Here is a 13,075-nt window from a genome sequence, read left to right on the forward strand (position 1 = left end):
AAAGGATGCTGCTGTGGCTTTCATCAGACCAGTAATAATTTAGCAAGTTGCCAAAAATAGATGAAAAATAATAACTTTCTCATGACAAATATATGAGACAAAGCCTAATTATTTTTGGTACAAAATTAGCTTTTCTTAATTAATTTTCTGATATAAATTACCTCAAGAGGGTTAGAGGGTACTCTTTGGGAACTATGGGGGGGGGGGGGGGGGGGGGGGGGGGGGGGAATTCAAGAGGCTGGTGGTCTTTGGAAGCCCAAATATTTCTCCTCCTTCATTTTGACCTTGACCTTGACCTTGACTTTGACCATCTACAAGGCCTCTGTCTGTTGTTTTGCTGCCTGCTGCCTAAATGATTGTCTTCTTAAGTAGCAACTGTATCAAGTATCTTCTGAAAATGAAGGTGTTCCATTCGCAAGAGAGAGATCTTGGAAGCTCCAATGAAGACAAAGTTCTTTTGAAAGTTATTCACAGGAAATACATTTGTGTCTTCTGATGATCTGAAACAATAATAACAATAATTTTTAAGCACATCAGATATCAGATGCAACTTTTTTTTAAGGAAAGAGATGAATTTTGTTGGGGTGTTATTTATGCTGCTTGAACATGGAAATGAGAAAGATGAAGAAGACAAGGGCAAAATGGTTATGTTGAATTATTTAATATCTGTGTTGTTAAAGTTGACGACCCATGAAACGAAAACGTTATTGGACCATGAAATGGGTACCAAAATTTCAAAAAATATTATCAAATAATGAAATGAGTACCATATTTTCAAAAAGAAGACATTGGCAGATTGGTCATTATAATAAATTTAACATATGGGCTGCTAAAGTTGAGAACAAGAGACAAAACACAATATTATCAAATAATGAAATGAGTACCATATTTTCAAAAAGATTCAATTTTTAAAGATTTAGGGTTTAGTTATTCTCCTTCAACATATATGACAATACTTTCTAACCATATTTTCAAAAAAAATATATATATTTTTAAGGATTTATGGTTTAGTTATGCCTCTTCAACATATATGACAATAGTTTCCAAGGAAAGAGAGAGATTTTGTTGAAATTTCATCATGCTCCTTTAAAATGGAATAGAAAGAGATAAAGATGACAGGGACAAAATGGTCATTTTCATAAATTTAACATTTAGGTGAGGACCCAGGTACCAAAAGCAGAAGAGAAGAGAGTAAGGATTATATCATTTATACATTTGCACTTCATCTTTGTAGCAGCCCACAAGGGTCTGGTGAATGTTGATAATCGGATGTATAACTCATCTCAAGGACATCCACAAGCTTTACTTCTGAAACATGTATGGTATATATATATATATATATATATATATATATATATATATATATATATATATTGATCTAAACGCAAAAAATGTACTTTCATGTACTAATGTGGCATCCTATTCTCAGTTATTCCTATTATAGGCAACATTGTACTTGGAAAAATCCACCCAATTATAGCAATGTTATCAAGATACCAAGAAATTTTCATTGCTATGATTGGATATAGTTTAGTTTTAAAGTATGATGTCCTAACAAGAATGATTACAAGTGCAACGCCATAACTGCATAGAATAGAGTTTTCATAATGTAATGAGTGCCCTTATGAGAAAAAGGAAAGGTTGAAAATACAATGTTGTAACAAAAGAAAGAAATGGAAGTTCGATGCTATAATGAAAACTGACCACAAGTAGGGTTAGGGGGGCCTACATGACCCAAGAGGACATGCAATAATTGGATATAAATTTTAAAGCAGAATAACCTAATAAGAAAAAGATGAAAGTACAATGCTATAAAATCTATAAAAGTATAATGTCCTGATAAGAAATTAGCTAAAAGTAGGATGCTATATAATTTAGTAAATTTTTTTGAACTATATAGGATGCATAAAACTCAAATAAATGAAAGCAAGTTGTTATTTATATTCTTTAAAGTATGGAACGAAAACTACAAGGCGCCTTCCCTCTTTTGTGCTGAAGAAAGTTTTGCAAATTGTTACCTTTAATTTAAATAATGCTTTTTGCCTCTTCACTGCATTCATAACACTGCAATAACCAACCACACACACATACACGTAACTGAGCATCAATGATTGAAAAATACATAAATTGATCACTTATACCCCACCCATCATATAATCGTGTAACTCAATAGGTTGAACTCAGTTCTGCGATGTCATCCAACAATTTCAAGTTGTTGACCTGTATGGATGAAAATATAGTAAGTCAGTCAAAAAGAAAGAGTAGTTTTTGTCATGAACTTAATTTTCTTTGAAAAGGTACAAAACCAACAGAGATAAATTAGCATACAAGTGACATGCCTTGGATAAGTCATCCATTTGAATCTTTAAAAAAATGCAGATAGTGTTATTGAATACTTGTTTTGTACACAATCCGCCTTAAAAAATAATAAACTACTTAACATACTCTCCTCCATCTACTTGTAATCTCGGAAGGTTTCAGATGCATACCTAAAGTGGAAGCAAATTAGTGATGTGTTTTTTTTTTTTTCAAATATATACAATTTCAGTGAAGAAAGTATTAGTACACAAAATTATGATGTAAGTTGTAAGGTACCAATTTCCTGTCTTCAATTTCTCTGGAAGAATGACATTGTACGCTTGTTCTACCACTAACTACCACAACAACAAAATCTGTAACTATGGTAATGAAATGTAGAGGCCAAAGGGTTTACATTAAGAGTGAATATATGAACATGAAATATATAGTTGATAAAAAAACCATGGAACAACAAAAAATGTACATTGATTTACGCAAAATTAATCCCACATGTGTGAAACATATGTATCAACTAATATCAAATCCTAACCTTTGTGAGGATCCTTTAAAACATAATCCCCAAAATTAATCTCATATGTGTGAAACGTATGTATCAACTACTCATGTCTTATTTGACAATCTTCTTCTGTTAAACTAATTTCATCCAGAGTTTTTAGAAAGCAGACTACATACTCACATTGAATCCAAGATATGACCTATAATCCAGATGGATATACACTATTATTATGCCTTATGTTGCTTGCCAACAAGTAAATGTATTAAAAAAAAATCTATCATACCATACATAAAGCATTGACCAACACAATTGCACTTGGCATATGATGTTTATTCAAGTTAATGATTGTTGTTTTTGGATGAAAAGCTATAAATACATTGCTATTATAAGTAAATATTAAAGAGATTTATCTATTAAATACTAATAGTAAAACAAAATTATCAATTAAAAATATTAACAAAATTGGCAATACCTGATCGCATTTATTGTATAGACCATCAGAAAGAATGAGATAAAATCCATACTTTCTTAATATAATTGGTTTGGCTAAAGGGTAATAGAAATAAGATGTTTGTTCAAGCATCAGAGCTGAACGAAGAGGTTCCTACAAAAAATTGAAGCTTTTCACAAAATTCTCATATTTATATTTTTATTCATAAAAGAGAATTGATTATTACCTTTAAATACCAGCACCCTCTTTATATTCACCACTTATTTTCAACATTTCAACCCACCAAAGACCACCACCATGTGGCATTTCCCTTCCCTAATGTCTCAATTTGCTAAAAGAAAGTACACTTTTTAGATAAATAAACTTTTTGACTAAATAATAAATATAAATTGTAAAGAACTACCAGGCATACTAAATAAGTGTTGAAGGCATTTTCCATGCAATATTTAGCATCTTTTTAAGAAAATAAGCACATCATTTCAAATAAGCACAAGTTTTAGGAACAGATAGGTATTTCTGGAAATACACAAACAGGGTCATAGACTCATAGTTATAGCTACCTGTACACCTGTAAATCATTTCCATGCTTTGTCAGCTTGTAATCAGTGGATTGGAGGCAGCAATTTGATAAAGCAAGGTATTTGAGATTCAATGGACCAAAAAGTGTACCTTTAAGCATTGAAAGAAAAACTAAATAAGAACATAAAAACTTGAAGTGTTTTATTGTGTTAAGGGTAAAAACAATCATGTTAACACTTAGATTCTTGGGGGTGTCTTCTTTTTCTTTTCTAAACCACAAGTTCTGTATTTGGTTTCTGAAACCTTTTCTTGTTGCATAGTAATGAATGGAATTTGTAAAAGGAATTGGCTTTAAGGATAGGAATTAATCTCATAGTAATGGAAGGGAATTAATTTGCGGTTCTCAAAATATTTTTGAAATGAATGAAATTTATCAATGGAATTGGAATTTGTCATGTGTATGGTTGAAAGAAAATGGAAAGGATTTCAATTCCATTCATGTTTTGTTTTGTGTTTGGTTTGTAATTTCATCCAGAGTTTTTAGAAAGCGGACTACATACTCTCGCATTGAATCCAAGATTTGACCTATAATCCAGATACATATACACTATTATTATGCGTTAAGTTGCTTGCCAATAAGTACACGTATAAAAAAAACAACATATCATAGTCATACCATACATAAAGCATTGACCCACACAATTGCACTTGGCATATGCTGTTTTCTAATATGCTCTTCTTGAAATACCCTTGTCGTCCATTAAAAAAATAATAATAAGAAAAAAAAACCTGTTAGTGTTTCTTCAAGTTAACGATTGTTGTTTTTGGATGAAAAGCTATAAATACATTGCAATTATAAGTAAATATTAAAGAAAATTATCTATTAAGTACTAACAGTAAAACAAAATTATCTACTAAAATATTAACAAAAATTGCAATACCTGATGGCATTTCTTGTATAGATCATGAGAAAGAATGAGATGAAATCCATACTTTCTTGATATAATTGGTTTGGCTAAAAGGTAACAGCAATAAGATGCTTGTTCAAGCATCACAGCTGAACGAAGAGGTTCCCGCAAAAAATAGAAGTTTTTCACAAAATTCTCATATTTATACTTTTATTCATAAAAGAGAATTGATTATTACCTTAAACACCAGCACCCTCTTTATATTCACCACTTGTTTCTAACATTTCAATCCACCAAAGACCACCACCATGTGGCATTTCCCTTCCCTGATGTCTCAATTTGCTAAAAGAAAGTCCACTTTTTAGATGAATAATTTTTTTGACTAAATAATAAATATAAATTGTAAAGAATTACCAGGCATACTAAACAAGTCTGAAGGCATTTTCCATGCAATATTTAGCAACTTTTAAAAAATAAGCGCATCATTTCCTGAGGATAATAAATAAGCACAAGTTTTAGGAACAGAGGGGTATTTCTGGAAATACACAAACAGGGTCGTAAACTCATAGTTATAGCTACCTGTACATGTATATCATTTCCATGCTTTGTCAGATTGTAATCAGTGGATTGAAGGCAGTAATTTGATAAAGCAAGGTATTTGAGATTCAATGGAACTAATACTGTAGCTTTAAACATTAACAGAAAAACTAAATAAGAACATAAAAAGGCATCAAGTGTTTTATAGTGTTAAGGATAAAAACAATCATGTTAACACTTTGATTCTCGGGGGCATCTTCTTTTCCTTTTCTAAACCCCAAGTTTTGTAATTGGTTTCTAAAGCCTTTTCTTGTTTCAGAGTAATGAATTGGAATTAAGAATAGCAATTTATCTCAGTGTAATGTAAGGTAACTTGTAGTTCGCAAAATAATTTTGAAATGAATGGAATTTGTCAAAGGAATTGGAATATGTCATGTGTATGGTTGAAAGGATTTCAATTCCATTTATGTATTGTTTTGTGTTTGGTTTGTAAATCTATCAAAATAATTGAAGTGAAAACTATGTTAAATGACCAAAACACCATTTAGTGACTTTTTTTATATAAAATAATAGAATTGCTATTTACTGGAAAAGATTTTACTTATAAGACAATTATTAAACACTAATTATATACACATCAAAACATGCATACACTAATTTCATAAACATTAAAAGAAAAAGTAATATGATATTAAAAACGACTTATGAAGAAAAATAAATAGCTAAAATATAATAAATGAATATAAATATCTACATTTACAGAGTTGTATATTAGGATAAATTAGGGGTGAGAATAAAGAAGGTGCAAGATTTGAAAACAGTATTTTGGTTGTAAGGACAAATTTAGTCTTTTTAATGAATAAATAAATAAAGGAATTCCAATTCTTCCCTGGGAATGATAAATCTGTTGAATACAGATTTTGGTGGAGTTTAATGGAATCCAATTCCATCCATTTTGTCAACCAAGTGTGTAACTTAAGGAATCTTCCATTCCAATTCCTTCAGATTTCTATGGAATCCAAGAACCACAGACGCCCTAAGTTGCTCTTAGGATTAAAATAGAAAAGGTAGGAAAGAAAAACAATATGCTGATATATAAAATTGTTTTTTTTTTTCAGAAAGAACCTCACCCACATCCTCTTTGCTGAGAAAAAAAAAAGCCAAGATGCTGACCAGAAGAAGCATTGAACATCTGTCAAAAAATCCATGTCATTCAAGTGTCACTTTATCACATGCAATTATGAAATTCAAACATATATATTCAATACTTTTTACATCATAAAAAAGTTGATATTTGATGAGTGAAAAAAACCTCTCTGATGGTTAACCTTCCTGCCCAAACTATTGCTAGCCGATTCTTTCTAACCAAAAATACAGAAGATATTCCCCAATACTACCATGACTCTTATTTATACTTAGCTAAGGTGTTTCTAGGACTCATTCTCTATCAGGAATCAATCTATGTGTTGATAAGTGTGTGGCAGGCAAAATATGTGACTTTAATAAAAAGGTGTTGTTAGCCAGCCAACATTACAATAAGATTAGAATGGAGTAAAAATGTTAATAGACAAATCAATACATGATTTAACCTCATAAACAAACCAACTACAATATGTTAGACCTAACACATTCAGACCAAATGACTAATCCAAGATTAATTGCAATTTCTTTCTTCACTAATAATGGTATCTTTTAAGAATTACTTTAAATAATTATTAATTTCTTACATCTTACCTATCAATAATCTTTAAGCGGCCTCCAGGTGCCCACAACCCTACATCAATTGAATCCATCCTTCTTCATCAATTACTTCTCTCCTGACAAAATCTTATAAATGTTTAAATGAAAGAAATATCAATGTACTTTCATTGATTTGTGAATTGTAGTATCCTACTTTCATTTAAAGACGAGACATAGAAATTTAAATTTGTCGGAGTATAATGTCCTAAAAGCAAAAAATAAATAAATAAATAAATAAATAAAAGTACAATGCTATAAATGGATAGATTATTTAAAGTAAAATGTCACAACAAGAATATGCTATAATTGGGTATAATTTTCAAAGCAGAATGCCCTAATAAAAAGAAAGATGAAAGTACAATGCTATAAACATCTATAAAAGTAAAATGTCCAAATAATAAAATAGCTAAAAGTAGTATCCTATATGATTGGGTATATTTTTCAAAATACAATGTCTTCATATGAAAAAGTTGAAAGTAGAATACTGTAATAGAAAGAAATGAAACTAGGATGCTGAAATAAAACACAAATGAATGAAAGTAAGCTGTTATATATTGCATTTAGCCCTAAAAATTACTTATACTTTAAGAAAATCCATGACATCAAGAGACAAGGGGAGGGTGATGCACCTGAAACCATAAACAAAAGTAAGTTGTCTTTTATTTTGTTAAATACTAATTAAACTCCCCCACATACCATAGCATAGCATAGGAGATGCCTGAAAGATAATATTGGACAGATTATATTCTTTAATTAAAGTATGGAACAAAAACTACAAGGCGCCCTCTCTCCCTTGGGCTTGCTGAAGAAAGTTTTGTAAATTTTTACCTTTAAAAAATGCTTTTTGCCTCTTCACTACATTCATAACCTTGGAATAATCAACCACACACACACACACACGTAACTGAGCATCAATAAGCCTTACTAAGTGAAAAATACATAAATTTATCATACCCAACACATCATATGCTCTGTTATATATTTGTGTAACACAGTAGGTTGAACTCAATTCCGCCATGTCATCCAACAATTTCAAGTTGTTGACCTACACAAATATGAAAATATTTGTAAGTAAGCCAAAAAGAAAGAAGAGTTCTTTCATGAACTTAATTTTCTTTGAAAAGGTACAAAACCAACAAGGATAAATTAGTATACAAGTAACATGCCTTGGGCATGGGCCACTAACCCAAAACCAAAAGCTGACTGAGAGTTCTGGCATAAGTCGTCCATTTGTATCTTTAAAAATATGCAGATAAATAAACTATACCTTAAAAAATAATCAACTACTCAACATACTCTTCTCCAATAACTCCATCTACTTGTAATCTCAGAAGGTTTCAGATGCATACCTATTGTGGAAGAAAATTAGTGATGTGTTTTTTTTTCAAATATATACAATTTCAGTGAAGAAAGTGTTAGTACACAAAATTATGATGTAAATTGTAAGGTATCAATTTCATTTCTTCAATTTCTCTGGAAGAACGACACTGTACCCTTGTTCTACCACAACTACAAAATCAGTAACTATGGTGATGAAATGTAGAGGGTTTACATTAAGAATGTATATTGTACATGAATATGAAATCTAGAGTTGATTAAAAAAAAAAGCAAACCATGGAACAACAAAAATGTACATTGATTTAGGCAAAATTAATCCCATGTATGTGAAAAGTATGTATCAACTACTCATGTCCTATTTGACAATCTTCTCCTATTAAACTAATTTCATCCAGAGGTGATGTGATGTTGAACCTTTTTATTTTTCAAAGAGATCAGACTATTAATTAAACAATGAAAAAAAGAGTAGTTAGTTACATTTGTTAAATCATGAAAAAATTACCTCGTGTCTATCAGAGTATGTATTCATCAACTTCTTCAGCTGGATGTTGTGCAAAATCTTAAAAAGCAACAGGAAGTTGGTTATGTTGAATAAATCATTGGACCTTGGAAAATTAAACATGTCTACACAATATTAATTGTACTTGGATGAAAAGCTATAAATACGTTGCTATTATAAGTAAATATTAAAGAAAATTATCTATTAAGTACTAATAGAAAAACAAAATTATCTACTAAAATATTAACAATACCTGATGGCATTTCTTGTATAGATCATGAGAAAGAATGAGATGAAATCCATACTTTCTTAATATAATTGGTTTGGCTAAAAGGTAACAGCAATAAGATCCTTGTTCAAGCATCACAGCTGAACGAAGAGGTTCCTGCAAAAAATAGAAGTTTTTCACAAAATTCTCATATTTATACTTTTATTCATACAAGAGAATTGATTATTACCTTAAACACCATCACCCTCTTTATATTCACCACTTGTTTCTAACATTTCAATCCACCAAAGACAACCACCATGTGGCATTTCCCTTCCATGATGTCTCAGTTTTCTAAAAGAATGTACATTTTTTAGATAAATAAAAAAACTTGACTAAATAACAAATATAAATTGTAAGGAATTACCAGGCGTACGTAATAAGTGTTGAAGGCATTTTCCATGCAATATTTAGGATCTTTTAATTAAATAAGCAATCATTTTCCTGAGAATAATAAATAAGTACAAGTTTTAGATACAGAGGGGTATTTATGGAAATACACAAACAGGGTCATAGACTCATACACAAACAAGGTCGTAGACTCATAGCTATAGCTACCTGTACACCTGTATACTGTTTCTAGGCTTTGTCAACTTGTAATCAATGGATTGAAGGCGGTTATCTGATAAAGCAAGGTATTTGACATTCAATGGAACTAAAAATGTACCTTTAAACATTAACATAAAAACTAAATAAGAACATAAAAAGTATGAAGTTTTTTCTAGTGTTAAGGGTAAAAGCATAAATGTTAACAATGTATTTGGTTTCTAAAACCTTTTCTTGTTGCAGAGTATAAAATGGAATTTTTTCGAAGGAATCGGAATTAAGTATAGCAATTAATCTCAGAGTAATGTAAAGTAACTTGTGGTTTGCAAAATACATTTAAAATGAATGAAATTGGTCAACAAATTGGAGTAAGTCATGTGTATAGTTGGAAGAAAATGGAAAGGATTTCGATTCATTCTATGTGTTGTTTTGTGTTTGGTTTGCAAATTATTCAAAAGAATTGAAGTGAAATTATGTTAAATGACCAAAACACCCTTTAGTGACTTTTTTTTTATAAAAGAATAGATAATTACTGGAAAAGATTTAACTCATAAAACAACTAGTAAACACTAATTATGTAAACATCAAATATACATACTCTAATTTCATAAACACTAAAAGAAAAAGTAACATACCATTAAAAATGAAGACAGATAACTAATTAATACTAATATAACAATTGATTATAAATATCTACATTTATAGAGTTGTATATTAGGGTAAATTAGGGGTGACAATACATAAGAAGATGCAAGATTCGAAAAACAATATTTGGGTTGTAATGACAAATTTAGTCTTTTTAATGAAGAAATATATAAAGGAATTCCAATTCTTCCCTAGGAATGATAAATCCGTTGAACACAGATTTTGGAGGAGTTTAATGGAATCCAATTCCATCCATTTTGTCAACCACATGTGTAACTTAAGGATTATTCCATTCCAATTCCCTCAAATTTCTATGGATGCCCTAAATTGCTAGTAGGATTAAAATAGAAAAGGTAGGAAAGAAAAACAACATGCTGATTTAGAACAAGTCATGTTAGGAATAATATCCTTCAACTGATGCAATTGAGAAAGGTTAAAAAGTTTATATTTACGAACAGTTATTCTATTATACAACCTTAAATAATTTTTTTTTCAGAAAGAGCCTCACCTGCATCCTCTCTGCTAAGCAAAAAGCCAAGATGCTGACCAGGAGAAGCATTAGACATCTGTCAAAAAAAAATCATGTCATTCAAGTTTAACTTTATGAAAAGATGGAACCAAATTGTATCACATCAAATGCACTAACATTCAATTCTCATGCATTTGGTTCATGATCAGAAGCAGGGGTAACTGATTCATGTTAAAAAGTTTCACAAACTTATTGATAGGATCAATGTCATTTGAACAAAACAACCAACAGGCCTGCACATTCATTGTAATTAAAGCCATGTAATTTAAATGGGAGAATGAGCAACAATGCACTTTAAAAACTTACATGTAATAGATGATCAAAGGATACATTGCGTACAAATTCTTTATTGAAAAATTGGAACCATGTTTGATACAAAATCAGGTTGAGAAGCTACAGGGACAAGTAACTAACAATAATTTTAAAATGATAAAATTTAAACTCTTAGAATTGTGTGTAAAAACTTACATATGGGTATAATTTCTAATTCTATAGGTGATGGATGGTTCTAAGTACGAGTCTGAATCCTCATTGTTTCCTGCATCAGCAATAACCAGTTTTAAATCAAACAACTAATACTACAAGGCTAAATTGGCTAGTAAACAAGTTACTTAATAGGAAAGCATTGTAATATGTGATGAATGTTGTGAACATGTAAACAGATAAATTTATTTATACCTCAACATTTGGTACTTGTCCAACATCTGATGCATACAACATTAGCAATTTGAAGCCTATAAACAATATGGAAAGGCTTTTCATTATTACCCTATTAGAAATTTTGTATGTATATTAATATTAAGTAATTAACAAAGTACAGTTTGGTTTCATAATCTTCAGAAATTTATGTACCATGGGGAATCAATCTATGTGTTGATAAATGTGGCAGATTATGTGACCCTAATAATAACCCATGATGATAATGTTGTTGTTAGCCAGAATTGGTTATTCATAACAAGAGATTTGAGTAAGACATTCGTGGTCTGATCTGATAAAATTGGTTATTCATACGAACACATTCTGAAACAAGCGTACCAGACACGCTAAATCAGATTTCACAGAGAAAAAAATCAATAAAAAGATATAGGAGAAAACCCTAACGAAACGATCAACAAAACTACAGAAAAACTATGTAGTTTCCTTATGATTTTAAGTTGCAATACAACTTGTGCAATTAGAAAACCAGAGGTTACTGAAAAAAAAAAACCGCAACTATGCTTCGATTTTTCACTTATCCATACATACAGAGGAGATTACAACATCTGAAATACAGAAAACCCTAGAGAACTAAAATAAGAGGGAAAAAGAATGAAAAGTTACAGATAACTTCTTAGGATTACCGACATGGTTGTGAGTGTCCTACGAAGGGTGGGAGTGCTTGTGTCTCCGGTGAGCTGAGTTACAGAGGTCGCGATGAGTCGTCTCCGACGGTGTTAGGAGAACGAAGCGGGATGAGTGAAGTGAAGAAGGAAGAATAAAGAAGGTAATATTTTATGCGCCAATACACCGACCCAAACCTTTTGGCTTCCCAATTCCAACGGTCATTTTTATAAAACCTTTTCCAAAATTAAAACCTTTCTAACCTACACGTCTCCGGATCGTGAGTTTTGTAAAATGCGGTTTGTTTCCCCCCAACTTCCATATGTATTCCAAACAATTGACATAAATGGTCCCTTGAATATTACAATATTTATTTATGCAAAGGAGTTCAAAAGTTTTTAACTTGCATCTTTGGTTTAAAATCTCAATTTTTGGTTGATTTGGTCATAAACAATTTGAAATGAGTCTTTTATCTTTTTCATTTATTTTTCTTTTTTTTTTCTATTAATTTCAATATTAAAATATAAGTGACAGACTTGAGCATGAATTTCTAAAGTTGCTGCTCATCTATGTAAAAATGAGACTTTTCTCTCGGCCAAAAAATAAAAAATAAAATCCTACCTACCTACCCCTCTCCACCAATAACCACCCCCCCCCCCTCTCTTCCCCTCTTCTTACATACGGACACATGTTTAGTGCTTCACTTGCAAAATCCAAATACATACAAACAAAACAAAAATATAGGTCATCTTCGTCATCAGGTTCTTTCTAATTCAAAACACACACATACCGACCAACACACATGTTTGGATTCTGAAATTTCTTTCTTCAATACTTCTGATTCACTCTCCAATGTGCCACTTAGTTCCTGTTTCTCCAATCAATGCTTTCAAATTAGTACCAATATTTAGTATCGTAACCGGTTTATTTAAATGTTCAGTGCACCATTTAAAATGTTAG

At 30.8% G+C, this 13,075-nt stretch overlaps 1 long non-coding RNA gene across 1 annotated transcript; it reads right to left on the bottom strand.

Moving 5' to 3' along the window:
* Window positions 1-223: 223 nt before the first annotated feature.
* LOC111903552 (uncharacterized) lies at window positions 224-12,700 on the bottom strand. Its single transcript, XR_006183809.2, has 25 exons — window positions 12,140-12,700; window positions 11,474-11,529; window positions 11,264-11,333; window positions 11,102-11,188; window positions 10,913-11,028; window positions 10,775-10,832; window positions 9,600-9,697; window positions 9,443-9,519; window positions 9,266-9,369; window positions 9,061-9,192; window positions 8,811-8,867; window positions 8,238-8,319; window positions 6,965-8,015; window positions 5,273-6,422; window positions 5,108-5,182; window positions 4,727-5,035; window positions 4,462-4,534; window positions 3,827-4,370; window positions 3,493-3,597; window positions 3,288-3,419; window positions 2,596-2,654; window positions 2,147-2,489; window positions 2,019-2,064; window positions 1,214-1,308; window positions 224-500 (listed from the first exon to the last, which is right to left on the bottom strand). It is a non-coding gene; the product is annotated as an uncharacterized LOC111903552 (long non-coding RNA).
* Between the last annotated feature and the right edge of the window lie 375 nt (window positions 12,701-13,075).

Source organism: Lactuca sativa, chromosome 5 (genome assembly GCF_002870075.4).
Source record: "Lactuca sativa cultivar Salinas chromosome 5, Lsat_Salinas_v11, whole genome shotgun sequence".
NCBI classification, from domain to species: domain Eukaryota; kingdom Viridiplantae; phylum Streptophyta; class Magnoliopsida; order Asterales; family Asteraceae; genus Lactuca; species Lactuca sativa.